This window comes from Rhinopithecus bieti, unplaced genomic scaffold (genome assembly GCF_001698545.2).
Source record: "Rhinopithecus bieti isolate Rb0 unplaced genomic scaffold, ASM169854v2 scaffold_71387, whole genome shotgun sequence".
Lineage (NCBI taxonomy): Eukaryota > Metazoa > Chordata > Mammalia > Primates > Cercopithecidae > Rhinopithecus > Rhinopithecus bieti.
The window spans coordinates 72,011-99,411 of NW_016826726.1; the positions used below are offsets into that span (position 1 = coordinate 72,011).

The following is a 27,401-nucleotide window of genomic DNA, read 5'->3' on the forward strand; positions in this document are numbered from 1 at the left end:
TTTTGAGACGGAGTTTCTTGTGGGCCAGGCTTGGGTTCAAGGGGGTAATCTTGGCTCACTGCGAACTCGCCTCCTAGGTTCAACTGATTCTCCTGCCTCAGCCTCCCGAATAGCTGGGATTACAGGTGGCATGTGCCACCATCCCTGGCTAATTTTTAGTAGAGACGGGTTTTATTTTATTTTAGTAGAGACGGGTTTTCTCCATGTTGGTCAGACTGGTCTCAAACTCCCGACCTCAGGTGATCCACCTGCCTCAGCCTCCCACAGTGCTGGGATTACAGGTGTGAGCCACCACCCCTGGCCAGTGGAATGTTTTGTGTATTTATTCCACTGCTCTGGGCCAAGACTAGGCAACTTTTCAAGAGTGGTGAAAGGTAAGCTCCTGCGTGCTCCCTCTCCGTATTATTTTCTTGATGGGTGTGGACTGGAAGCTCACATTCCAGAGAAACTTAGGTCTTAGATTATCCATCTAATTTTCCTTATGGATGGGAACAAGAGAAGGTGCATGCAAATTGCTCATTATTGTGAATAATGCCACAGCTGGGCTTGGCCCAGGCACCTCATTGCCAGCTACAGGCTTTCCCATGGCATGCAGCTGGCACTGCCTCTGGAGAGGAGGATAGGGGTGATGAACTCATGAACATCAGCACAGCCCCCGGCCCATCTCAGAGGCACACACCTAGTGGCAGCAGGAGGGCCCCCGCAGACTGGAGAGGACTCAGCTATTGTCCTAAGCCTCCGACAGTGAGGCTCATCCATACCCTGCCTCCCATCTGAGATGAGCTCAGAGATATAACTGAAGTTTCAGGGCTAAAACCAAAGGGATTGGTTTGGTACCCCCTCCTTATGAGAAAAGCAGAGGAGAGCCCTGTCTGGGTCTGGTGGAATACAGTCTGCATCCCCACCCAAGCTGATTGCAGTGATGAGGAGATGCCTTTGTCTGAGTTGCCAGGGGAACCGAAGTTTCTGCCTTCTTCTGAGGCCCTGATTGGCTCCTGCTGGAGCTTAAGCTTTGGTGAATGGAAGGGCCTCTCTTCTGCCTACACCTTCCCTGAGGTGAGAGACGAGCAAAGCTGGAGTCCCCATGGATGCACTGTGTTGGTGTCTCTGTCCTACCTCCTTAGCTGGGGGTGCTGGATGCCCTTGCTTATTCGTCTTTCACTAATCCCGGGCAGCATCTGCTCCAGGCCTTTCATCCTTCTAGGTCCAGGAAAACTAGCCTAAGAATCAGGAAACCTATACACCAATCCTGACATAGCCAGACTCACTCTTGGCCTTGGGCAGGTCCCTTCTCCCTGGGCCTCAGTTTCCCTACATGGAAAAATGAAGGCATTGGGCTAAACTCTGGTCCTTCCAGCTCTGACTTCCCTGACCACACAGCCCACATCCCCTCCTCTCTGACCTTCCGTGGCCCTTCACGTGCCTCTGACCGCATTCTCTCTCGTATGTTCCCTTGTAAGATGCAGGTCAGAATAGGGGGTTGCAACCAGCCTTGAGAATTGTTTTGGTTTTCTCTAGGAAAAATTGTGCTCCCTGAAGCCTGTCCTAGAAGCCTCACATCCTGCAACCCCCCTTGTTCTCATCTGTCTCACCTGGACCGAGCCCCAAGGTCAGAAGCCAGGAGGAACAAATGATGGGTGCTCATGTCTGTTGCAGGATGGGGCTAGGCAGTGTGCAGAAAGGAGCATGCGGGGGTGGGTGGGGGCAGCTGGAAGAGCCCTGGAGCTCAGCAGTCCTGGGTTCCAGGCCTAACTTGTCTACCTGCTGGCTAGGTGACCTTGGGAGGGTGGCTTAGTTGCAGTCTCCCCATCTATCACACAGGAATAATAATGCCACCTCACAGGGCTTGTTGCCAAGATGATGTGTCTGCCATACGGGAGACACCAAGTTCCCTTCCCTGCTCTCTCTTCTAAACAAGGCAGGGAGATGGGGAAAGTTCAGATTGAAGAGGGGCCCTAGGCTGCAGGACCTGAGGTGCCCCAGGCAGGGCCTTAGATGCTGCTCATTCCTGGCAGTACCAAAAAGCAGGGAGAAAAAAGTATTGCCTTGGGTGGATGGGGGAGGCTGTGTGTCAGAGCTAATGTTTGAATAACACTTTTAAGATCCTCCAGGGACCTCAAATGAGGATTTTTCAGATGAGCTGAAAATGGAGCAAAGTAATGAGACTGAGCTCACTGGCAGGAAAGGGAGCAAACTTAATTGGTACTGGCCCTGCCTTGGCCCAGTGACACTCATTACCACAGGCTGCCCAGGAGGATGACCCGTGCATTTGGGCTGTAAGCAATGTCAATTTCTTAGCATGGGGTGTGATGGGGTTGCATCTGGTAGTGACTCAGCCCTGCTTCTTGTCAGCTTACCAGGTTGAGGATTAGAGGGGTCTTCTTAGACCTTCAGAGCCTGGTTTAGTTTTTGGCTTTGTGACCTAGCCTCTCTCCACCTCTGGGGTCTAGAGGCAGCAGCCCAGACCTGGCCACTGTCTGTCACAGGTGTGGTGGGAGGCAGGGATGGGATGTTGAAGTCAGGCATGAGTTGCTGGGGGACCTTCCCTCCTTTGCTGAGGTTTGCCTGGGGTCCTGGATGACGTGGGTGGAGAGAGGGAGGAAGGGGCATTCTCAGAAGAAAAAAGACTGGTGGGTGTGTGGGTGGGTGAATTTGTCCCAGTGAGATGTGACTGTCTGGGCAAGCTTGTTTTTGTGTAGCTTACATGGAGGAGGCACAGAATGTAAGGGACGTGTCTCAAAGAGGCTAAGGGATGGATGGGCCTAAGAAGCCCGCATGGGCGGGGGTAAGGGGTGGGTCCTGGGGGTGGTTTGCGAGTCCCTGTGGAAACACAGGTGGTAGAACTGGTATGGACCGAGAGAGTCCTATTCTGAAGACACCAGAAAATTCTCACCAGGCTCTTGTATGTGAGGCCTCTCCTGTTTTGCTTGGGCTGGACTTGGGGGTGAATGGCCGTGGGTGTGTGCGCTTCTCCTGGGAGCCTGGTTTGCATTGTAAATACTGCTCCTGGAGCCGCTGGTCATGGTGGGGGTACTTTTTCAGACGCCTTCCTGGGGAATGTGTGAAGGCTGATTATTAGATCATTCTTGGCACCCGGTTTGCGTTATGAATGCAATTGGGGGGCATAAGGGCAAGTGTCAGGTCACTAGCGTGTCCCAGGCCACCCTGACCCCAGGCTCACTGCTCCTGAAGCACTCCCTCTCCTTGGTCTCCTGGGACAGCACATTCCACTTTCTGGCTTTCTCACTCCCTCTCTGGCCTGCCTTCATTTGCCTGTTCCTGCTCCTCTCCTTAACCGTTCAGTGTGTGGGTTCCTCAGGGTTGCATTGCAGTTATTGTCTTTAAAATAATACCGTTTTTTAATTTAAAAAATTCAATTTATTCATTTATTTTAAAAAATACAAAGGAGAGCTCACTATGTTGGCGAGGCTGGAGTGCAGTGGCAACTCACAGGTGCAGTCACAGCCTCAAACTCTGGGACTCAAGGGCTCCTCCCACTTCAGCCTCCAGAGTAGCTGGGATTACAGGAGTGTGCCACTGCACCCGGCAGTTTTTTTTGTTTTTTGTTTTTTGTTTTTGAGATGGAGTCTTGCTCTGTCACTCAGGCTGGAGTGCAATGGCACAATCTCGGCTCACTGTAACCTCCACCCCCCAGGTTCAGGTGATTCTCATGCCTCAGCCTCTCGAGTAGCTGGGATTACAGGCACCTGCCACCATGCCCAGTTAATTTTTCTATTTTTAGTAGAGATGGGATTTCTCCATATTGGCCAGGCTGATTTCGACCTCCTGACCTCAAGTGATCTGCCCGCCTTGGCCTCCCAAAGTGCTGGGATTACAGGCATGAGCCACCTTGCCCGGCAGTTGTTGTTTTTTTTTTTTTTTGTTTGTTTTTTTGAGACAGAGTTTTGCTCTTGTTGCCCAGTCTGGAGTGCAATGGCGCAATCTTAGCTCACTGCAACCTCTGTCTCCTGGGTTCAAGTGATTCTTCTGCCTCAGCCTCCAGAGTAGCTGCGCCACCACGCCCAGCTAATTTTGCATTTTTAGTAGAGATGGGGTTTCTCCATGTTGGTCAGGCTGGTCTTGAACTCCTGGCCTCAGGTGATCTGCTCACCTCGGCCTCCCAAAGTGCTGGGATTACAGGTGTGAGCCACCATACCCCGCCTGTTTTTTAATTTCTCTTGGGTCTGAAGAGCCCATTCCTTGTGTTCAGGGACTGCTCCCAACTGTCCTCTGTCCATGCATTCATTCACCCTAAGGCGGGAGGCAGAATAGGGCTGTGAAGTTAGGCTGCCTGGGTTCAAGCCAGCCTCCCCTCTTAACCACCTTGAGTCCACTTCCTTAGCTATAAAGCGAGCATCATGACAGGGAGCCACCTCACAGGGTGCCTGTGAGGCTTTCTATGCATGAAAGCATGGAAGACACTTGATATACAGTAAGCCATGATGACAATGGTCAGGCCTAGAAAGAGGAAGGAGCTGGTCTCTCACCACCTGATGACACAGGGGCAGAGCTGAGGCCAGAATCAGGCTTCCTGCCTCCAGTGCTCTCTTTCCCTGATGCCAGGCTACTGCTGTGGATGGTGTGGTTTATGGGGTAGGTGGCCCTCTGTTTGAGAATATGTGGGAAGGGTGGAGTCCCTGGATGGAGCTATAAAGTGGAGTCTCTCCCTTTCTTCCCAGAGCCATCACCTTCTTTCTGGGGTACTTTCCCCCACAAAGTTATCTCTCTAGGTTAGAGCTTGGGGCCCCAGCTCAGGCCTGTTCCCTGGAGGTATATCCAGGGGACATCTGGCCCCAAGGAGTCTCCCTGGCTAGCCCTTGAGGAGGGCGTTTTGGTCTGGAGGTAAAGGTGAGTTCTGAGGACCCCTCCCTAGGTGACTGTGTCAGTTTCCTAATGCTGACCTAACAAATGACCACATACTTAAAACAACACAAATGGGTGACCCTAGACTTCTAGAGGTCAAAATCTGAAAATGGACCATATGGGGCTGAAGTCAGGGTGTTGGGAGAGCTGCTAGGGGAGCATCCTTACCTGACCTTTTCCAGCTCTCCAGGCCGCTCACATGCCTTGATTCATGGCCCCTTCTAGTAGCTGCGTCCCTCCCACCTCTGCCTCCGTCATCACATCTCCTCTGACTCTGACTCCCCCAAATCCCCTTTTGACTTACAAGAAGCCTTATGGTTACATTGAGCCCATTCAGATAATCTAGGACCATTCTCCATCTCAAAACTCTTTACCTCATCACCTGTGCAAGGTCCCTTTTGCCATGTGAGGTAACATATTCACCTGATTCTGGGGATGAAGACATGAACATCTTTGTGGGTGGGGGGCACCCACGGCAGCCAGTACCAAATATCTTTCTGGATTACTGGACCCCCAGGTCCTGCTGGAATTGTACCACTAGCCTCCAAGATGGAGGGAGGGCTTGGGGATCCAGGCCTGATATGCTGTGGCGAGGGAGGGGTATGAGAGATTCTCCATGATGGGGGGCCTGGAAGGAAGGCAGTGCACCTGTGATAGTGTGGTAAACGTGTTCAGTGAGGCAGACAATGGGAAATGTCACCCCTGGCCTTCAGAGGTAGGCCTGGTAGGTGTGGGACCCGCTGTGAGGCACTGCCACAGAAAGCTAAGCACCCGCTCCACACGCCGCCATCACTGCTGTGTGTGTACGTGTGCTTGTGTGTGTGTGCACTCATCTGTGTCTCTGCATGAATACTCTTGGGAGGGCGAAGGAGCAACTCTTGAAAAAGGTCCTTTCTGCTCTTGTTCTAAGAAAAATAATTACACAAGTGACTAATTTTATCCCTAATCCCATAATTTCTTTATTACGTAGCTGGTGAGAGGACCTGAGCTGTGTCTTTGGCACCACTCTGGCTGCTAGCCCAGTTGGCCTGGTCCACCAGCCTGGAGCCCCGCCTTGCTTCTGGCCTGGGACTGCCATGAGCGCAAGATGAGTTCCATTCTGGCTGAGATCCTGCTACCCTTTGGTATTTGGGGTCTGAAAGACCACCATTTCTTCCCACCAAGCCCATGCACAAAGTAAGAGCTTGTGTTTAGGGAATTAAGTCAGTAGATTTAAGAGGATCTGGGTTCTAGTTCACCCCTCTCATTAACTTGCTCCCTGACCTTGAGCATGCCATTTCCCTCTGGATCTCAGTTCTGTTGTCTGTGATACACGGCCCTGGCCAGCTTAACACTCCATGATTCCATGAGGAGAAATAGGAGAACTAGAGCTTTGAGACAGAGGTACCTTCTTGCTACCTGCTGAAAGCACACCCCAATCATAGAATTAAAGATAATATTAATAGCAGCTGGGTGCAGTGACTCACGCCTATAATCCCAGCACTTTGGGAGGCTGATGCAGGCATATAGCTTGAGCTCAGGAGTTTGAGACCAGCCTGGGCAATATGCAAACCCTGTCTCTACAAAAAATACAAAAATTACCTGGGCGTGGTGGCATGTGCCTGTGGTCCCAACTACTCAGGAGGCTGAGGTGGGAGGATCGCTTAAGCCTGGGAAGTTGAGGCTTGAGGTGAGCCGAGATCATGCCACTGCATTCCAGCCTGAGCAACAGAGTGAGACCCTGTCAAAAAATAAATAAATAAATAAATAAAACCAGTAATATCCATCATTACTTCATAGCAAACCTTGTACCCGATTCTTCATTTATATTTTTCTCATTCTATACTCGGATGACTAGGTGAGGCAGGTTTTACGGAAGAGGAAGCTGAACCAGCAGTTGATAAAGTGACTCACCTGTCATGAAATGGTAGAGCTAGGACTGTAGCCTATGCTTTTAGCCTCTGCCTGCGTTGTCTTTTTTTACTGTATAAATAAATAATGGGCCACTCAGCTAGGAAGTGGTGGGGCTGGGATTTGAACCCAGGTCTGTCTGTCTCCAAAGTTCTTGCCACCTCCCAGAATTAGGCTTGCAGGGGTGATTGTACTCTTGAACTTCAAATATGTAAACTTAAGCTTGACACAACAAGAAACAGCGATGGTGAAATAAATTGGAAACTCCAGTAGACCAGAGAGTTGGTAGCCCAAGGTTGTGTTCTAGCTTTGCCACTGGCTCACTCTGTGAACTTAAGCAGATCCCTACTAATTCCTAGGCCTCAGTGTTCCCATGTGCATGAGAGGTGGGATTCGATGGTATCCAAAGGCCTTCCTGGTATTGATGGTTTGACATTCTAGGCCATCTGGTCCCAGAAGATACTGTGGGGCAGGAAACCAGCCCATGGTGGAGACCAAAGGGTGGGTGAGTTGGCAGCCCTAGTTGTTTCTATTACATTTATTCCCATGAGAACAGAGATTGCTTGGATTGTGTCCCACTGAACATTTGCAGAACAACTTACCCAGGCCATGGAGTTGAGAACAAAGAGTGGAGGAGGTAGTTTCCAGGCTGTCCCTGCAAGGTTACTGCCCAGCCTGGGCCATTAGCTCCTCAGGGGTCCAGATCTGGCATCTACTTTGCTCCAAAGGCTGCATTGGCCTCAGGTAGGCAGAAGCAATGGCTGCACGTCTGTCTGTGGGAGTCCATGAGGGGTGCCTAAGCATAATAAATAAGAACACTATTTTGTGTTTTCTCTGTCTTTTTTTTTTTTTTTTTTTTGAGCCAGGGTCCCACTCTGTTGCCCAGGCTGGAGTGCAGTGGCTTGATCACGGCTCACTGCATGCAACCTCCACATCCTGGGATCAAGTGATTCTCCTGCCTCAGCCTCCCGAGTAGCTGGGACTACAGGTGCACGCCACCATATCTGGCTAATTTTTGTATTTTTAGTAGAGACAGGGTTTTGCATGTTGGTCAGGATGGTCTTGAACTCCTGGCCTCAAGTGATCCGCCCGCCTCCGCCTCCCAAAGTGCTGGGATTGCAGGCATGAGCAACCATGTCCAGCCTACTTTGTACTGTCTATTATCACGGCCTGCAATCCACTTTCCTTGAAATACTACATTTAATTCTCTTAAAACCATACGAGGTAGGCGTATGGTCATTCCCATTTTACAGTTGAAGAAACTAAGACTCAAAAGGTTAAGTAATTTATTTCAGATCACACAACCAGTGAGGGGATAGAGTGGGATTTGGGATTCTGCCTCCAGAGCCCACGGTCTTGGCCTTAGGGACTGATACCACATGGGCTGAAGCAATAAGCATGAGGTCAGGAGTCAGCTGATTTGGAATCCCCCCTCCACTCACCATCTGTGTTTCCTTTATCTGTTGCTTTATCTGTCTGGATTTCCGTTTCTCTCTGCATAAAATGGGTATATTAACACCTGCTGCTTGGGATTGATTTAAAGGTCACTGAGATGATGGGAAGTGCAGTGTCTAGCCTGTGGCCTTTCGCCTCTTGCCCCTGCCTCCTTCCTGCTTCCCTCTACATATCTGAGGCCCCTGCCGCCCTGGAGGTCTCCCATGCATAGCTCATAGCTCAGACCTTTGCATAAGCTGCTCTTCTGCCTGGAAGTTGCTATCTCAGCCTGTTGTTGTAAAGATAGACTTCCTTCACATCTAGACTTCGATCCTTTACTGTTTCCTTGAGGATTCTGGAAAGGGGAAGCGGGTGAGGTAGGTTCTCCCACAAGCCTGTTCAGTGATTATCAGAACAACCCCTCGGTAGGGGCAGAATTGAGGGTAGCGGGTAGTGTCCTGAACACCCTGGAAATATAAATCCCCCCAGAAAATTTCCTCCCTTTATACTTGACAGCTTAGGAAGGGCGGTGCATGTGAGGTGAGTGTTTCCTCTTTGGATCATTAACCTTCCTATTACTGTGGTCTCACTTTTTCAGTTCCCCCTATTTCTCTGGCATCATCTCATGACCTTTTACTTGCTTGTTTGGTTTTCTTGCTAGAACTTACAAAAAATTTTTCAAATTTGTGGTAAAATATACAGAACCTAAAATTTACCATCTTGACCACTTGTTTTTTGAGGGAGGTTCTCGCTCTGTTGCCCAGGCTGGAGTGCAGTGGTGTGATCTTGGCTCGCTGCAACCTCTGCCTCCCAAGCTCAAGCGATCCTCCTGCCTCAGCCTCCTGAGTAGCTGGGACTACAGGCACATGCAACTGTGCCCGGCTAATTTTTTTTTTTTTTTGGAGAGGCAGGGTTTGACCGTGTTGCCCAGGCTGATTTGGAACTCTTGGCCTCAAGTGATCCATCCACCTCAGCCTTCCACAGTGCTGAGATTATAGGTGTGAAACACCTATGCCTGGTCCATCTTAACCATTTTTAGGTACGTGTACAGTTCAGTAGTGTTGGGTAAGTTCATATTGTGCAACACCATCACTACCATCCATTTTCAGAACTTTTAAATCTTTTTTATTTCTTTTTTTTTTTTTTTAGAGACAGTGTCTCGCTCTGTTGCCTAGGCCTGAGTGCACAGGTGCAATCATAGCTCACTCCATCCTTGAACTCCTGAACTTAAGCAGTCCTCCTGCCTCAGCCTCCCGAGTAGCTGGGGCTGCAGGTGCATACTGTGGTACCTGACTAATTTTTTTTTTTTTTTTTTGTAAAAATGGGGTTCTTCCTTTGTTGCCCAGGCTGATCTTGAATTCTTGACTTCAAGTAATCCTCCTGCCCTGGCCTCCCAAAGTAACCGGATTACAGGTGTAAGCCTGAATTTTTTAATTTTTTGAATTAATTTTTCCAAGGCAGAGTCTTGTTCTGTTGCCTAGACAGAAGTGCACTGGCACGATCACTGCAGCCCCAACCTCCCAGGCTCAGATGATCCTCCCATCTCTGCCTCCCAAGTAGCTGGGACTACACATGCATGCCATCATACCTGGCTCATTTTTTCTTTTCTTTTCTTTCCTTTTTTTTTTTTTTTTTTGAGACAGAGTCTCGCTCTGTTGCCCAGGCTAGAGTGCAGTAGCTCAATCTCGGTTCACTGCAACCTCTGCCTCCTGGGCTCAAGGGATATTCTCCCCTCAGCCTCCCAAGTAGCTGGGACTACAGGCATGCACCATCACACCTGGCTAATTTTTTATTTTTTTTAGAGACAGGGTTTCATCATGTTGCCCTGGCTGGTCTCAAACTCCTGACCTCAAGTGATCCATATGCCTCAGCCTCCCAAACTGCTGGGACTATAGGTATGAGCCACTGTGCTTGGGCAGCTAATTAAAAAAATTTTTTGGGGGTAGAGATTGGGTCTCACTATGTTGCCCAGGCTGGTCTCAAATTCCTGGGCTCAAGTGATCCTCCTGCCTCAGCTTCCCAAAGTGCTGAGATTATAGGCATGAGTCACCACACCCAGCCTGAAAATATATATATATATATTTTTGTTGTTGTTGTTGTTTTTTCCTTGAGACTGAGTTCCGCTCTTGTTGCCCAGGCTGGAGTGCAATGGTGTGATCTCGGCTCATGGCAACCTCCGCCTCCTGGGTTCAAGCGATTCTCCTGCCTCAGCCTCCCGAGTAGCTGGGATTACAGGCATGCACCACCATGCCCGTCTAATTTTGTATTTTTAGTAGAGACGGGGTTTCGCCATGTTGGTCAGGCTGGTCACAAACTCCTTACCTCAGGTGATCTGCCCACCTCGGCCTCACAAAGTGCTGGGATTATAGGCATGAGCCACCACGCACAGCCAAATTTTTTAATATTAAAAAAGTGAAACTCTATATCCACTGAACAAAAGCTCCCATTTCCTCCTCCCCCAACCTGTGGCAGCTGCCATTCTCCTTTCTGTAACTGTAAATTGGACTAGATACCTCAGATAAGTGGAATCATACAGTGTTTGTCTTTTTGTGACTGGCTTATGTCACTTAGTATAATGTCTTCAAGTTCACCCATGTTGTCACGTGTGTCAGAATTCCCTTCCTTTCTAAGGCTGAATAATATTCCATTGTATGTATGTACAACATTTTGGTTATCCACTCATCTGTCGATGGACATTTGTTGCTTCCACCTCTTGACTATGTGAATAATGCTGCTGTGGCCTTGGCTGTACAGAGATCTCTTTGACACCTTGCTTTCAATTATTTTGGATATAACCTCAGAAGTGGAATTGCTGGGTCGTATGGTTAGCACTTTTGTGTGTGTGTGTGTGTGTGTGTGTGTGTGTGTGTGTAACAAGAGTCTCGCTCTGTCGGCCAGGCTGGAGTGCAGTGGCACGATCTCAGGCTTACTGCAGCCTCTGCCTCCCAGGTTCAAGCAATTCTCCTGCCTTAGCCTCCGGAGTAGCTGGGATTACAGGTGTGTGCCACCACGCCCAGCTAATTTTTGCATTTTTAGTAGAGACAGGGTTTTACCATGTTGGCCAGGCTGGTCTCAACTCCCAGCCTCAGGTGATCTGCCCGCTTCAGCCTCCCAAAGTGCTGGGATTACAGGTGTGAGCCACCATGCCAGGCCAGCACATTTTTTAAAGCCACTATTTATTGCATGCTTAATATGTGCCAGGAACTGGGTTAATTATTTGACGTATATTGCCTCACTCAATCCATACGTTCACTCTGAGTAGTAGGAAGAATTATCCCCAGTTTGCAGCTGAGAAAATAAAGACTCAGAGAGGTTAAGTTATTTGCTCAAAGTGTCACATCTAGGAAGCTTTGGAACAAGCACTGGAACTTTGACCTGCTGCCAAAGCCTTGCTTTTAACTATTGTGACATGCTGCCTCCCAGTGGCCTCTCTCTCCACCTGTCTATAGAATTTTCTGTCTCTGTTGTGTCCCATTGTTTTTTCTCTCTTGCCTTGAGTGTTTTCACTCTCTCTGGAAACTTTGAGCAACTTGAGTAAAGGCCCTTTGACTGCCAAGAAGTTTTTGTGAGTTGGAAACTTAGAGTGGGAGGCCTGTAATTTGTTTTCTAATCATAGTCCTGTGGATTTATAGCTGCCTGTCTCCCAGTGACTGACAGGCTCTCATTCAGCCTCTTGTGGTGATTGGCTTGTGGATCCATAGAAAGCCGGCCCAAGAGGGCCAGCTTCCTGGGTACAGGGATGCTGTACTCTCAGAGAGGCAGTGTGGGAAGGGAGAGGGCCTGGCTAGGCCAGTGAGGATTCTTTTGGCTCACTGATTTCCTAGCAACAACAGAGGCAGAAAATTTTTACAGAAAGATGGGAAAAGAAAGGCTATGAAGTAAGTTCTAGTACAATTGCCTTTTTCTGATTTTCAAAACTATCGGAGCAAAAATATTCCTAAATTTGGTTCGAGTTTTATAAGTTCAAGCCAGACTTAAGATTTGCATGATAGTCAGTTATCTTTCTGTCATCGTTTAAAAAATTTTTTTTTGTTATGCAAAATTTCGAACATACATAAAACTAAAGAGTATAGTGGAATGTACTTCTGTGAACCCATTGCCTAGGTTTAGCAATGATTAATATGTAGAGTCACAGCTTGTCTGTCCAATAACACAGAAGTTTAAATCTTTCCTCATTCACAGCACTAGCTCAGTACATCAGACCTAGTTGTTGCTCAGTAAATAAATAGATGTTGATTGATTACAAAGCCCTTCCCCTCTCTGGGTCTCGGTTTTCCCATCTGTGCAGTAAAGGGATAGGATTAGGTTCTTTCTTCTCCTTCTTTTTTCTTTTTTCAAGATGGAGTTTCACTCTTGTTGCCCAGGCTAAAGTGCAATGGCGCGATCTCGGCTCACCGCAATCTCCACCTCCTGGGTTCAAGCGATTCTCCTACCTCAGCCTCCTGAGTAGCTGGGATTACAGGCATGTGCCAACATGCCCGGCTAATTTTGTATTTTTAGTAGAGATGGGGTTTCTCCATGTTGGTCAGCTGGTCTCGAACGCCTGACCTCAGGTGATCCGCCCACCTTGGCCTTCCAAAGTGCTGGGATTGCAGGCATGAGCCACCATGCCCAGCCTAGGTGTTTTTGCTGTTGTTGTTGTTGTTTGTTTTTGAGACAGAGTCGCACTCCGTCACCCAGGCTGGAGTGCAGAAGCACAATCTCTGCTCACTGAACCTCTGCCTCCCAGGTTCAAGTGATTCTCGTGCCTCAGCCTCCTGAGTAGCAGGGACTACAGGTATGCGCCACCACACCTGGCTACTTTTTTTTTTTTTAGTAGGGATGGGGTTTTGCCATGTTGGCCACGCTGGTCTTGAACTCCTGGCCTCAAGTGATCCATCCACCTTGGCCTCCCAAAAGTGCTGGGATTACAGGCATGAGCCACTGCACCCAACCAGGATTAGGTGCTTTCTAAGAGACATGGTAGTCAAAGTATACACTTGGATGTCAGACACAATTGTTTTTCCGTTTATTAGCTAGGTATCTTCAGGCAAGCTGGGTCTCGGTTTTGTTATCTGTAAAGTGGGGATACGACTTCTCAAGGGTGGTTGTAAGCACTGAATAAAGTAGCTGTTTTCTTGCTAATACTTTTATTATTGCTATTTTGAATATTAATATTCTGGTTGGAAGAATCCATGTATTTCAGAAATGCAAAAAGAAATTGGAATGGACTAGAATTCATGCCCTAGGATTTGGCTTCTTTTTTTGTCCCAGTCAGCAGATAATCAGAAGCCCAAAAGATGAATAGTGCAAGAGCAGGCCCAGAGTGAGGGCCATCCAGGCTGATTTCATCTCCCCTCTGCCCCTGCCATGTATGAGTGTCACAGCCCCCACCCCCATGAGAGAGCCCTACCAGCTGCCCCCTCCCCTAATGAGACAGGCCCGAGATGGAAGAGCCCAGAGGTGGAGAGGTTAGCGCTGCAGGATGTCTCGTTGCTGGGATTTCTGAGGAGGCAGCAAGAGCCTGTTTCCAGAGCTGGGAGGGAATGACGGGCTGGTGTGTAGATGTATGGCATGTGGCCCCAGATGGGGTTTTTTGGGATTCTGGGCAGGGGACAGCAGCTGGGAGAAAGCACTGGGAGCAGGAGGAGGGCCTTTGTAGAATATGGTGCCTTTCATAGACTATGGGCTCACGATTATCTGTTCATTTCTTCCATTTACCTCCTTATATGTCAATATCAGACCTGCATTTGAATCCTGACTCACTCTATGACCTTTGGCAAGTGTTGTGCTGCTATACTTGCTGGCCCTCAGTTTTCTCACCAACGGGAGGGCTAAGTGAAACATGTATAATAAAGTGCTCTGTAAAAAGGAAGACAAAGTAGAAATGTGAAGGTTCACTACAACTGTCATGTTTATTATTATAATTATTTTTTCTTTTACTGTCAGATGAGGGAATTGGACTCTGTTTGGTTTCTATGCATGAATAGGGAGCCCTGGAGGGTACTGCCACTGTGAGGGCCTGTGTCAGGACTGTGGGAATTGGCTAGATGGGCTCCATTAGTGAAATTCCAGGGAACAACTGAAGAGGGCAGCAAAGTTCAAAGCCAGAGAGGCAGCCTGAGGCGGGCTGTGGTTGCTGAAAGGTGGGGGCTCTAGTGAGATTCCAGGAAGAACTTTCAATGGTTCAGGCCAGAAGCTTTGAGTGAGGTGAAGGTAACAGACCTTTCTTATATAAATATGTTTACACATATATACCAGAAAGTAAACAACAAAACAAAACCCAAAAGTACACAAAAGAAATAATTCCACTATCATAAAACCACCTCTGGTAACATGTTTTAAAATATTTCCTTCCAGTTTGCTTTTTGCTAGGCATGTACACATACATACATATTTTATAGAAATTGGGGCCCGGCACAGTGGCTCACGCCTGTAATCCCAACATTTTGGGAGGCTGAGGTGAGCAGATCACTTGAGGTCAGGAGTTCGAGACCAGCCTGGCCAACATGGTAAAACCCTGTCTCTACTAAAAATACAAAAATTAACCAGGTATGGTTGCGGGCGCCTGTAATCCCAGTTACTTGGGAGGCTGAGGTGGAAGAATTGCTTGAACCCAGGAGGTGGAGGTTGCAGTGAGCCGAGATCATGCCACTACACTCTAGTCTGGGCAACAGAGCAAAAAATCCATCTCAAAAAAAAAAAAGAACAAAAAACATATTTTATAGAAATTGGATAATTTGTTACATACCCTTTTGTCTCTGCTTTTTTACTGGTATTGTGAACATGATTACATAGCCACATACAGATCCACAACATTATTTTGTAGTAGCTGCGTAGTATTTCAGCATATGTATGTATCACTATTTATATAACGTAGCCACTATTGTTGGACATATATATTAACTCCAATACTGTACTTCACTTTTGTATACAGTGCTTAGACAAATGTTCTTATAGCCACATCTTTGTGTCTTTCATTGTTCCCTAAGGATCAAGTCCTAAAAAAGAATTTCTGCGTTAAATGGTATGCACACTTTTAAGGCTTATCATGTGCTTTTTCAAAGTGCCCTCCAGAAAGATGAAACCAGTTGATAGCTGCATTGACACTGTCTGAATCTGCCCAATTTATTGGAGGCTCATTGTCTTAATAACCCGGTAGTGGTAGCTTAGAGGGTGGGAGGCTGACTTGCATGGATTGGGTGGAGGGAGGCATCAATAGCCACTCTAAAGGGACTTTGCAGAGAGAGACCCCTGGGTGGCCCAGTGGGGCTGGACTGGACTGTGTTGAAGGGGCTTACCTGCACAGGCTGTGCTGTGCCGGGTTGTGTTGGCCTGACTGTATTGGTTATGGGAGGCAGTGCTGGGCGGTTGGTCTGGGTTGGCTGCAGTGGCTCAGGCCTGGCAGTCTTGTCCCTGGTGTGATCCTGGGCTCAGCCTGGTGTGATCAGCATGGTCACCAATCCAAGACATTCATTCTAGAAGGTGGCGTGGCCTCCCTGGCCATGCTGACAGACTTGTCCATTCACGTAGTGGAGAGTGATTCATCAGAGCTGGTGGTGGCAGCAGTAACTCTGACAGAGTGGAACTGCTCTCACCATCCTGTCACTTGGCCTCTAAAAATAACTCTTGCCTCTTCCGAGTGACCGCACTGCCAGGTGTCTGGAGGTGCAGTCCTGTGGTTGTGGCTATGTGAGGGAGGGTGTGTGTGTGTATGTGTTGGGGATAGAGGTGCCATCTGGGGCCTCTTGATTGGTTGACCTCTGAGCCAGGGCTTTGGGGTGGGGGTATGAGAGGCAGACCAGATTCTCTCTTTTTTACCCTCTCATAGCTGGGGACAGAGACAGCTAGTGGGGGTAGGGGTATCTTTCAGGACCGCATGCTCACTGCCTGCTGAAAAAGGTGGAGAGAGTGGAATGGAGAGGGTGACTTCAGAGGCAATATGACAAGGGTGAGACAGGCTCTGAGGAGGCACAGCATTTAGCCCATCAACATTTATGTCCCACAAAAGCCCATGTAAAAGCTCATCTTCTTAGTGAAGTCTTTAATGTAGGGTTCCTTTAAATTAGATACAAAATACAATATACACAGAAATACAGGTAATTTCTTATCGTGGCTGATTAGAGATCATCTAGCCCAAGTCTTAACCAAGTGTCCATGGATTCAGGGGGTGATCTACGCATGGGCTTCATGAGGTCTCTTGATGCCTGAAAGATAATAAAGGTGGTGGTGTGTGTGTGTGTGTGTGTGGTGCATAAGTGTGAGTGTGACTTTGTGTGTGTGTGTGTGTGTGCGTGTGCATACCCATGTACATTTTTCTGGGAGAAGCTCTGCAGTTTTCATTGCATTTTCAAAGGAAAGCGCAACCCATAAAATATTTTTTTTTCTTTTCTTTTCTTTTTTTTTTGTTTTTTTTTGTTTTTGAGACGGAGTCGCCCAGGCTGGAGTGCAGTGTCGCCCAGGCTGTGTCGCCCAGGCTGGAGTGCAGTGGCGCAATCTCAGCTCACTGCAAGCTCCGCCTTCCGGTTCACGCCATTCTCCCGCCTCAGCCTCCTGAGTAGCTGGGACTACAGGCGCCCACCACCACGCCCGGCTAGTTTTTTGTATTTTTAGTAGAGATGGGGTTTCACCATGTTAGCCAGGATGGTCTCGATCTCCTGACCTCGTGATCCACCCGCCTTGGCCTCCCAAAGTGCTGGGATTACAGGCTTGAGCCACCGCGCCCAGCCTTTCTTTTCTTTTTTTGAGACAGTGTCTTGCTCTGTCGCCCAGGCTGGAGTGCAGTTGCGCGATTTCGGCTCACTGCAACCTCTGCTTGCAGGTTCAAGTGATTCTCCTGTCTCTCAGCCTCCCAAGTAGCAGAGAATACAGGCGCACACCACCATCCCCGGCTAATTTTTGTATTTTTAGTAGAGATGGGGTTTCACCATGTTGGCCAGGCTGGTCTCGAACTCCTGACCTCAGGTGATCTGCCCACCTCGGCCTCCCAAAGTGCAGGAATTACAGGTGTGAACCACTGTACCCAGACCCCTAAAAGGTTTAGAACTACGCTAGTCCAACACTCTCACATTACAGGTAAGGAAATTGAATCCAGAGAGGAAAATGACTGCCCAAGATCTCACAGCAAAGGTCAAATCAAGGTTTCTTGATGCCCAGCCTAGCACCCTCTGCCACACAGGACGCCATCCTCCTCTGCCTGGTTCCTTGAGCCAGGGTCTAGCTACCTACAGTAGGCAGGATCACAGTACCATTTTCCATAACCTCTTGGCTAGCATGGATCCAACTGAACAGGCTTGAGGCTTTCAATCACAGGGGGCAGCTGAGCACTCACCTCCAGACCTTCCCACTCCCAGGGGAAAACCCATGGGGCATTTCCTGACTCATTCCTTTAGAGGGCATCTTTGCCCAGGACAGTTAAATCTGTCTGTTGACATTCTCATCCCGGTGGGACACTCCCTGATACAGGAAGTGCCTCTGCCTTGTGGGAAAGGAACTGACTGTTGGGTCCTGGAGGACAGGAAATGGAATGGGTGAGTGGGCCTGGGAATATTATATGTTGGAAAGGCAGGAGGTCATAGCTAGTGGCAAGAGACAGATGCTGTCTCATTGTATATGGGAGGAATTAAACTGCCATAGGAATGAATAATAGGACTGATAAGTAACATTTATTGAATACTTACTATAAGTTAGACACTCTTCTAAGATATGTACATGTATTACCTCCATTAATCCTTATAATAACTCCATATGGTTATTATAAGGAAACTGAGGCACAAATAAATTAAGCACAGTTAGGAGACAGCTGAGCCAGGATATGAAGTCAGGTCCTCTGACTCCAGAGTATGCATCATTCTGGAGCCAAAGTGTATGTAGGCTCCTAGCCTCTCTGCCAGCAGACCTGAAACTCCAGTGTGTGTTAGAATAACAGGAGGGCTGATGAAAGCACTGTTGCTGTTCCAAACCTCCTAGTTTCTGACTCAGTAGGTCTGTGTGGGGCCTGAGGATTTGTGTACTTAAGAGTTCCCAGATAATGGCCAGGCGCGGTGGCTCACACTTGTAGTTGCAGCACTTTGGGAGGCCGAGGTGGATGGATCACGAGGTCAGGAGTTCAAGACCAGCCTGGACAAGATGGTGAAACCCTCCATCTCTACTAAAAATACAAAAAAATTAGCTGGTTCTGGTGGTGGGTGCCTGTAATCCCAGCTACTTGGGAGGCTGAAGCAGATAATTGCTTGAACCTGGGAGGCAAAGGCTGCAGTGAGCTGAGATTGTGATCCCACCTCTGCACTCCAGCCTGAGCAACAGAGCGAGACTCCGTCTCAAAAAAAAAAAAAAAAAAGGAGTTCCCAGATATTGCTGGTGTTCCAGGGACCACACTTTGAGAATCATCCCTATTTCCTGATAGGAAGAGATGAACAGAGGGAAAAGAAGTGGTGACTGGTCTCACCTGGATTATTGCAATGTCCCACTGTGGTTCTAGGCTTCTCCTATACTCTGGTCACTGACTCTTCATCAGGAGCAAATTAATTTTCCTAAAGCCCAGATCTGATTATGGCTCTGCTCAAAGCTCTCTGGATCCTCTTGACACTGTCCACCATCGCTGTCCAGTAGAACTGTCTGCAGTGATGAAATGTTCTATATCTGCACTATCCAGTATGGTAACCACTAACCACATGCGGCTATGAATTTTACATTTTGTTCCATTAAATTTAAACTTAAATAGTCACATGTGGCTAGTTGCTAGACAGTGCAGTGCACTTGGTTTGTCATTCAAGGCTCTGCTTGGCACCAGCCCCTTTCTATCTTCTCAGGGATAGCCTCAACCCTCAGTATCCTAGGCTCCAGGCCATATGCAGCTTTTCCTGAGTCTACCTTGTGATTTCCAACCACTGTGGCTTGTGTTATACTCTCTCCTCAGTCTACATTGTCCTTCTGCCCTGCCTTTAATGCCCAACCCACATGTGACCTCTTCCTCGAAACCTTCTTTGACACCTGCTGCTCTCTAATCTTTTTCTCCTCAGAACTCCCCAACACTCTGTCCTCTTCTTATAACTTTTAGTGCTTTCTGTTTTACATTGCAGTTGGCTGGTGTGGGTATTTTCTCTTACTAAGCTGTGAGCTTTTGGAGGATGTGACTGTTTTCTGTAGAGAGCTCTTGCTTCCTACTGCAGGTCCCTCCAGGTACACAGAGGAGTTTGATAAATCCCACAAACCTTTGCACTGGCACACCGAGGATACAGAGATTGGTACCATAACTTCCCTGTCCTCAAGCTGCTCACAGGCTTCTACGAGAGTCTGATTCATGCCCAGAGAACCATTGAAGCCAATGGTTATTTTGGGCAGGGAGATAAAAGCCACAGAGGGCCCAGTTGGCGAGGGGAGTCCGGCAGGAGCTGCCTAAGCAGAAGGCTGTGTTTACACACACAGACAACTTCTCTGCCCAGCCTGGCCTGGTGCGGGGAGATGGGAACATTCAGGCGTCGCTGCCTGGCTGCCTCGTGAAGTTGGGGATTAACCAGTGATGCAGCGGCTGGTCTAGCCGTCTGGTCCCTGCAGATGGATGGATGAAGAGAGGGTTGAAAAGACAGCAGAGCAGTGCCAGCTTCTGGAAGTGAAGTGCTGGCTGGGTGGAGTGGGCACCTGGACTGGGAATGTGAGTGCAAGCAAATGTTTGTGATCTGACAGCAGACAGCAGGTGAAATTCTGCTGGGTCTGGCTTGGGGGTTTATGAGGTCTTCATAACAGTCCCTGTTTGAAATGGAAAAACTGTTGAAGAGAGAGAGAGAAAAAAAAAAAAAAGGAGGTCAGGTGCAGTGGTTCACTCCTGTTATCCCAGCACTTTGGGAGGCCAACGTGTGTAGAACACTTGAGCTCAGGAGTTTGAGACCAGCCTAGGCAACATGGCAAAACTCTATCTCTACAAAAATATAAAAATTAGCAGTGCATGATGGCGTACACCTGTAGTCCCAGCTACTTAAGGGGCTGAGGTAGGAGGATTACCTGAGCCCGGGGAAGTTGAGGCTGCAGTGAACCATGATCACCCCACTGCACTCCAGCATAGGCGACAGAGTGAGACCCTGTCTCAAAACAACAACAACAAAAAACAGAGGAAAAAAAGATAGAAACAGCTTTCTAGCTTTAGACTCTAATCCTAAGAGTATTTTACACCCTGAAAATCTCTAGCACATATTCATCTCTGGGACAAAAACATTAAAAAAAGGAAACTTTATTGATGTTATAAACACAGAAAAGTGCATAGATCATAAGTTTACACGTACTTGTGTAACTACCCCCCAGACATGAACAGAATATGTCAGTATCTCCAGAGTAAACCTGTGTGAAGCCTAATGTGTGTAGGAGTAATGATAGAACAAACACAGGCCCTGGAGTCAGGCATGCCTGGGGTTGAATCCTGGGCCCCTCCACCTACTAGCAGTGTGACCTTGGATGAGCGATTTAACTTCAGTTTCTTCCCCTATAAAATCAAGGTTGATCTATAATTTCTGCCTTACAGGGAAGTAGGAGATTTAAAACTGAAAATATAGGCAAGTTGCTAGGCATAGTGCCAGCAAGTAAGTGGGGACTCAGATGCTCCCTGTAATAGCAATGTTAATTGATGGTGATGCTGCAGCACCTTGTGGCACCCGGGACCAGGGACACACGCATAGCTTTTCTCCTGTTGCCTCTCACTGCTCCCAGCCTCTGTATGATACTCTCCAGCTCTCTTCTGACTGCAAGGAATTAGAGATGCTGTGATGATGCAAACCTAAGCTGACACTTCAGGCACCCGATGGGAGGCTGGGTGGACATCTGTATCTAGTGGGAACATGGCCAGATTTTTCATGTTCTGGTCTCAGGAATGTGGCTCCTAGACCTCCTAGAGGGGCTGATTTCCTAAGGAGCAGCTGGAAGCATGGGGACCTATTAAGAAACAGCCGAGGTGGAGATAAGGCAGATCTCAGCCTCAGGAGTGTCCTAGCATCCTGGGTGCTGACTCCTACTTGCTCCCTGGCCTCTGGCTCACAGTGTGAAGATGGCCAACATATACTATGCACATATTGTGAACTGGGCACTGATGTGGGCCTTCAGGGGTGTGTGTGGGTGGGGGGAAGGGAGTATGATGAAAAGTGGCCCTTATCCTACAGCTCATAGTACAGTGGAAGTTTAGGTCACATGACCCTGAACTTGAGGGTGGCAGGAGGGAGAGAGAGGGGCCAAGAGGTTATTTCTAGCCAGAGGAGTTGGGGCAAAGAGGAAGGGTTCAGGAAGTACTTCCTGGAGAATGCCTAGAAGAATAACTATGGGAAATGGGAAGAGGGTCTCCCAGGCAGAGAAGAGGGCAGAGCCACTGTGCCCTGGGGACCTGGAACCAGTCAGTTTGACAAAGCTCATCACATGGAATCTGAGAATGAGACTAAAGAGCCAGGTGAGACCAGGCTGTGGAAGGTCTTGAGAGTTGGGCTGAGGTGTTTGAGTTGCTTCATCAGAGAATGAGGAGCCACTGAAGCTTCTTCCATTGAGGAAGCAAAGCAAGACAAGATCCTCTTACTGTGCTCTGTGGAGACCAGTATTGTCTTTAGCCAAAGATGGCAGTCAGTTGTCCAAGCCACTGGAGTGCGCTGTGAGAGCCTCTGGGATGCCCAGACATGTACAGGGGGCTTGGCTGTGGGTATAGAAGAGGAGAAAGGGCAAGGACCAGAACTAAGGTTCCCAGCTTTGAGAAATGCCAGTCTTACTGGATACATTGGAGAGCCTCATGACATCTGAGCCCCAAATTCAGAACTAGAGGCAAGGATGAGATGAGTGTCCAGTAGGCAGAGAAGAAGAGACTGCCTCAGGGAACATACCGGGAGGAGACAGGGCCGGGCTTTCTGGAGGGGAGGCAACCTTGAGAATGGGCAGGCTTTGGTGACACTGAAGGTACTTCAGGGACACCCTAGTGGGGTCCATCTGAGGTGCGGAAGGGAGCTTGGAGCATGCCAGCACCATACAGAGCCTTTGTGGGCATTCTTGCATGTCATTCTCATAGCTCTGGAAGATGGTGCTGACATTATCCCCATTGTACAGATGGGGCAACTGAGGCTCAGAGAGGCTAAGGCCTTGCTCAAGGTCATGCAGCTCCTGTGCTAATAAATGTCCCCCATCCCTGCCTCAGCCCCCTTGCCAGACATGACCATTGCCCTTAGGCTCTTCAGCAACACTACACTAGACACATATGGAAAAGTGCTTTGTACACTGTGACCTGCTATGCAGTTTGCAGGCATCCTCATCATTCCACACTAGAATAAGGCTTAACGCAGAAGGGTGTGGTTCCCACCCTCTGGACTGGATAGAAGGTTACAGGAAGGGTAAGGTCTCTGGCAACTGCAGTGCTTTGAGAGGCTTCTTAGAGGAGACGGAGAAGAGGAAGCAGGGGGCAGCTGAAGCGGGGAGGTCCCTGCAAGGTGGGCACTGCCACACCCTGCCTACTTCCTCCACCTAGACACAGCTGCCCTGTGCTGCCCTCCGCAGAGTGCCAACCTCAGTGAAACAGCCTGCCAGGCAGCACTTCCCAGGCTGGTGGGTCGTGCTGCTCTGGTAAGTTTGGCTTCGGTAGCTCCCTCCCTCTGGCCCAGCTCCCAGTGGCCTGGGGCTGTTGCTGGGCCCAGCTGCCCTCCGGGGCAGGAGCCAGATGCCCTGCAGTGCTCTTGTCCTGGAATACCCTCCTCCCCATGACCTCACCTTTAACCCAGCTTGGCTTGGTGTCTTCTCCCTCAGGAAGCCTTTTCTGATCCCTATGGGCTGAGTTAGGACCCCAGAGTATCTAAACCTGTACTAACCAAAAGAAATATAATGTGAGCCACACGTGCAAGCCACATGCAATTTTAAATTTTCTAGTAGCTACATTTTTTTAAAAAGTCAAAAGAAACATATTTAATTATTCAAATGATTTGTTTTATTTAACCCAATACATTCATAAGGTTTTTGTTTGTTTGTTTTTTGTCTTGTTTTTTGTTTTTTTTTGAGACGGAGTTTCCCTCTTGTCCCCCAGGCTGGAGTGCAATAGCGCAATCTCAGCTTACTACAACCTCTGCCTCTTGAGTTCAAGCAATTATTCTCCTGCCTCAGCCTCTGGAGTAGCTGGGATTATAGGCACATGCCACCATGCCTGTCTAATTTTTGTATTTTTAGTAGAGATGGGGTTTTACCATGTTGGCCAGGTTGGCCTCGAACTCCTGACCTCAGGTAATCCACCCACCTCGGCCTCCCAAAGTGCTGGGATTACAGGTGTGAGCCATGCCCGGCCATAATGTATTTCAATATAAAAATTATTAATGAGACATATTACATTCTTTTTGGTATGAAATCTTCAAAATCTGATTTTTATATTTACAGCACATTTTGATTTCCACAAGCCACATTTCAAGTGCTCCATAGCCACATGTGGCTAGTAGCTACCATATTGGTTAGCACAGATCTAAAAACAGGGAGTTTATAAGGGTTGAAGCTCAGAATTTGGCACCAGATATACCTGGCAGTCATATTCTGGCCCTGCCATTTATTAGCTGCATGAACTTTGGGAAGTTGCTAACCCTTCTGAGCCTCAGTTACTTCAGCTGTGAAGGGGATTAATAATTTCAGTGTCAGAGAATTGCTTTGAGGGTTAAACAAATGAATGTGTGTCCAGTGCCAGGCACAGAGGAGGTGCTCAGAAAATGGTGGTGATTCATCTTCTAGTACCCTCTGATGTGCTCGGGTACGTGCCTCCACTAGATTGATTGTGAATTCAAGGGCAGAGGCTGTATTCAATTCTTCCCACCTTCCCCAGTGTCCAGGGCCTGGCTTGGTGTGAGCATTACTGCTTGCTGAATGAAAGATTAAGTCCTTGGGCTGGGAGTGCTCCCCACCCCACCCTGCTTGCCCAGGAGTCAAGGGCCCTAGTGGCTGGGAGTCAGGAGACCACTACCTGTGGGTGACCTTGGCAAGTCACTGCTTTGCTGAGGACCTTGGTTGCCTCCTTTGAAAGATAAAAGGAAGATAGGAGGGGCCCTGTCTGAAGTGTTTGGTTGAATCTCTGCCCTGCAGTGACCTTGGGGGGCTGTGGCTGACTCTGTGCCCCTTGCTTTCCCAGCCAGTGGAGCAAATCACTTCCGTTCTCCTCTGGCTTTCCTATATCCTGGACTTGTGCACCATTAAGTTCCCTCCAGTTAAAATTTAAGAGGAAAGAATTTCTCCTGTCTCCTAGACAGAGCAGAGAGGGGATGAAGGGTCCTGTCCCTTCTTTTCTGCCAGCATCTGCTGACCTCCCATCACAGCAGCCCAGTGACAGACACGGGGCAGGAATTCTCCCATTTTATAGGTGAGAAAATTGAGGCTCAGAGATGTCAGATAACCTGCCTAAGTAATACAAAAAGAAATGGTAGAGCTAGGGCTGGAAGCAAAATTTGCAGCTAAGGGAACTGAGGAGCCCCTTTGTTGGATGGGCTCCTCTTCCTTTCTTTCTCCATGAGACTTGGTCCTGGGTTGAATCCTGTCCCTGTGCCTCAGTTTCCTTGCCTGGGGAATGAAAACAGTCAGGTAACTCGAGTAGTAATTGCAACTGATGCCTATAGGGGCCATGTATTCTTAAGTGTCTCTCCTGCTTCCTCCAGCCTGATTTTTCTGGAAAGGGTTATTGTTGGGTAAAGTGGAAAGTATCTAGTCCAGGGAGCCAGTGTAACTGTGCAAGTGTAACTTGGACAAGTCACTCCCACTCTTAGCCTCAGCCTGCCTATTTATAAGATGAGGGATGATATTATTTCACAAGATACTGTGCAGATGACACACAAAAGTATTTTGCAAACTGGAAAGTGCTAATAGAAATGTTAGTGAATAATAATAATAATCAAAATAATGAAAATAGCCGAAGCCTCATTTTCTGTGTGGTCTCAATGACCTGAAGTGAATTGAGCCCTTTGGGTATACGTGCAGGATGATGTCTGGGAACATCCTGCCTCGGTCTTTGGAGTGTAGCCTGGATTCTCCTGGGAAAGTGAGAGGCTCCATCTGGTTGAGGAGGGTGGGAAAGTGGCCCTGCCCCAGGGGAGGAGTGGGGAGGGCTTCAGCCTGGGGGAAGGAAGGAAAGGGAGAGGGCCAGGGAAGGAGAGTTGAACTAAGAGGAACAGAGAAGCCTTGGCCGTGCAGCCCAGAGCCTCCTGCCCACGGGAGCCCATGATTGGGAAGGCTCAGCCAGCAGTGGAGACCGAGCCTATTTGGAATAAAAATACTTGAAGGCAGGCAGTCAAGAATCTCTTAGCAGCTGTGCATCTGAAACAATAAATTCATCTGGTATAACTCCTGAGTTTTATTGGTCCTTTCACTCATTCATTTAAATAAATGTGTGGTGAGCTAAACTCAAACAGAGCACCTTGTGTGGCAAAGTGACTTGCCCAAGGCCACAGCCTCAGGGGCATGTGTGACACTCCCTTGGGAGCTCCTGGGAAGAAGTGAATTTGAAAGGCCCGGGGATGAGAAGTCCAAAGGCAAAGGACAGGATTTCTACAGAAGACTGCCAAGCAGGACACTGGTCCTTCTGTCAGTCGGTCTGGGCAGATTTGTCTGTCTTCCCACCTTCTGTCTGGAAGGCAGGCCTGTTCTGTAGGACTGGGAGGAGCTGGCTTCATTCTGCTCTCTGCTCTTCATCCACTCCTGAACCTGGTGAGCAGGGGGAGTGAAGGCACCAGAAGCTGTATCTAAAGACACCTGATGAAGGAAGTTTAAGTTAGAGAAGAGAAGGCTTGCTTTGGACATGGTACAAAGGGACACAGTTGTATCTTGAGTTCTCTAAAGGGTGCTGAGGAGAGGGCATAGCCTCATTCTCTGGAGTCGCTAGAGTGCATATGAGGACCCAGGGTAGAAGGTCACCATGATGGAACAGCACACTGGGAGGAAGGAGTTGGGGGAGGGAAGTGCCTGGCTCTATAGTGTGTGACAAGCAGAGATGGAGAGCCCACTGGTGAGGCTGATACTGAGGGAATCGCAGCAGGGAAGATGGAGGGCTCAGTTCACATCGAGACTGCTTCTCAGCGTGGGGCCTCTGTGCTTCCCAGAGCAGTGGATTCTGTGATAAGAACCATGGCCAGCACATGGTAGGTACTCAGGAATGATGTGAAGAATGAATGAATAGTTGTGTATGCCTGGGGGTGGGGTTGGTGACTGGGGTGGGTCACAGTCATATGGGTTGCAGTAGACCCATGGACAGAAATCTTTGGAGATCATGCTGCGGTTACCCACCATTCTCTCTATGGCTTCCCCAAGAACTAGGGGCCCTAGAGATAGGAACGTCCAGCCCTTTCATCATTTGCAAATGAGGCCCAGAGCATGGAGCAACTTGCCCGAGGGTACTTGCTGAGCCAGTGGCAGAGCTGGACTGGAACCCAGGCCCTCTACCTCCCAGAGCCCTCTGTGGCTTGAGGTCCCCACCTTTGGATTATATGAGATGGAGGTGCTGCAGTGGTTGGACTGGTTTTTTGAGTGGGTAACACTGCTCCTGGAGGGGAGGAGCAGGGCTAAGCTTGGTTTTGAGCCATGGTCTCTGCCACGAGCCGCTTGGCCAGCTCCTGCCCCTTCCTGGAGCTCAGGTGCACACTCAGCCTATGCTCACACACGTACAGCAAGTGCGCCTGTACACAGGCCTCATCCCCAATAGGTCCCTGGGTTCACTGTTACGCTTACTGTCATCGTCACCAAGGCACATGTGGACAAATGTGGACACCCTCTAGACACACTCAGAGGCACAGAGGATTCCCAGGAGACAGTTGGCAATACCTCCTCTTGGTGGGGGAGGACGCTGAGTCCTAGGCGGGTTCTGCCCTGTTGCTGTGCTGCAGGGGTGGTGAGGGGATCCGGCTCCGGTGGGATGGGAGGCCCACTGAGGCTGAGTCACCCCTTCTGAGTCAGGGATCCATCCCCCTCTTCTCTCCTCCCCCTCCCTCTCTCGCTGCTGAGCCCCCAAGAGGGCTTGGCGAGAGCGAGAAGGCCCGGGGCTGGCTAGGACCAGGGTGGGGGCAGCCGGGGTGCTCGAGAGGGCCCGCTGCTGCACAGTCCCGCAGTGGTCTGGGAACTGCCCGTGTGGCAGGGACCGGGAAGAGGTGGCCTGGGAGCCTGAGAGAGAGGGCGGGGCGGGGTGGTGGTGGTAGAGGAGACAGGCAGAGAGGAGGCGGAGGCAGGGGCAGGGCCGCCGCGAGCTGGGAGGCAGGCGCGAGCGGCGGCCGCCC

The 27,401-nt window shown here is 49.0% G+C and overlaps 1 protein-coding gene across 1 annotated transcript in view; it reads left to right on the plus strand.

Annotated features, from left to right (window-relative positions):
* Nucleotides 1-27,401, plus strand: part of EPB41L1 (erythrocyte membrane protein band 4.1 like 1) — a 140,890-nt gene that overhangs the window by 33,903 nt on the left and 79,586 nt on the right. The gene's annotated exons all lie outside the window — the stretch shown is intronic.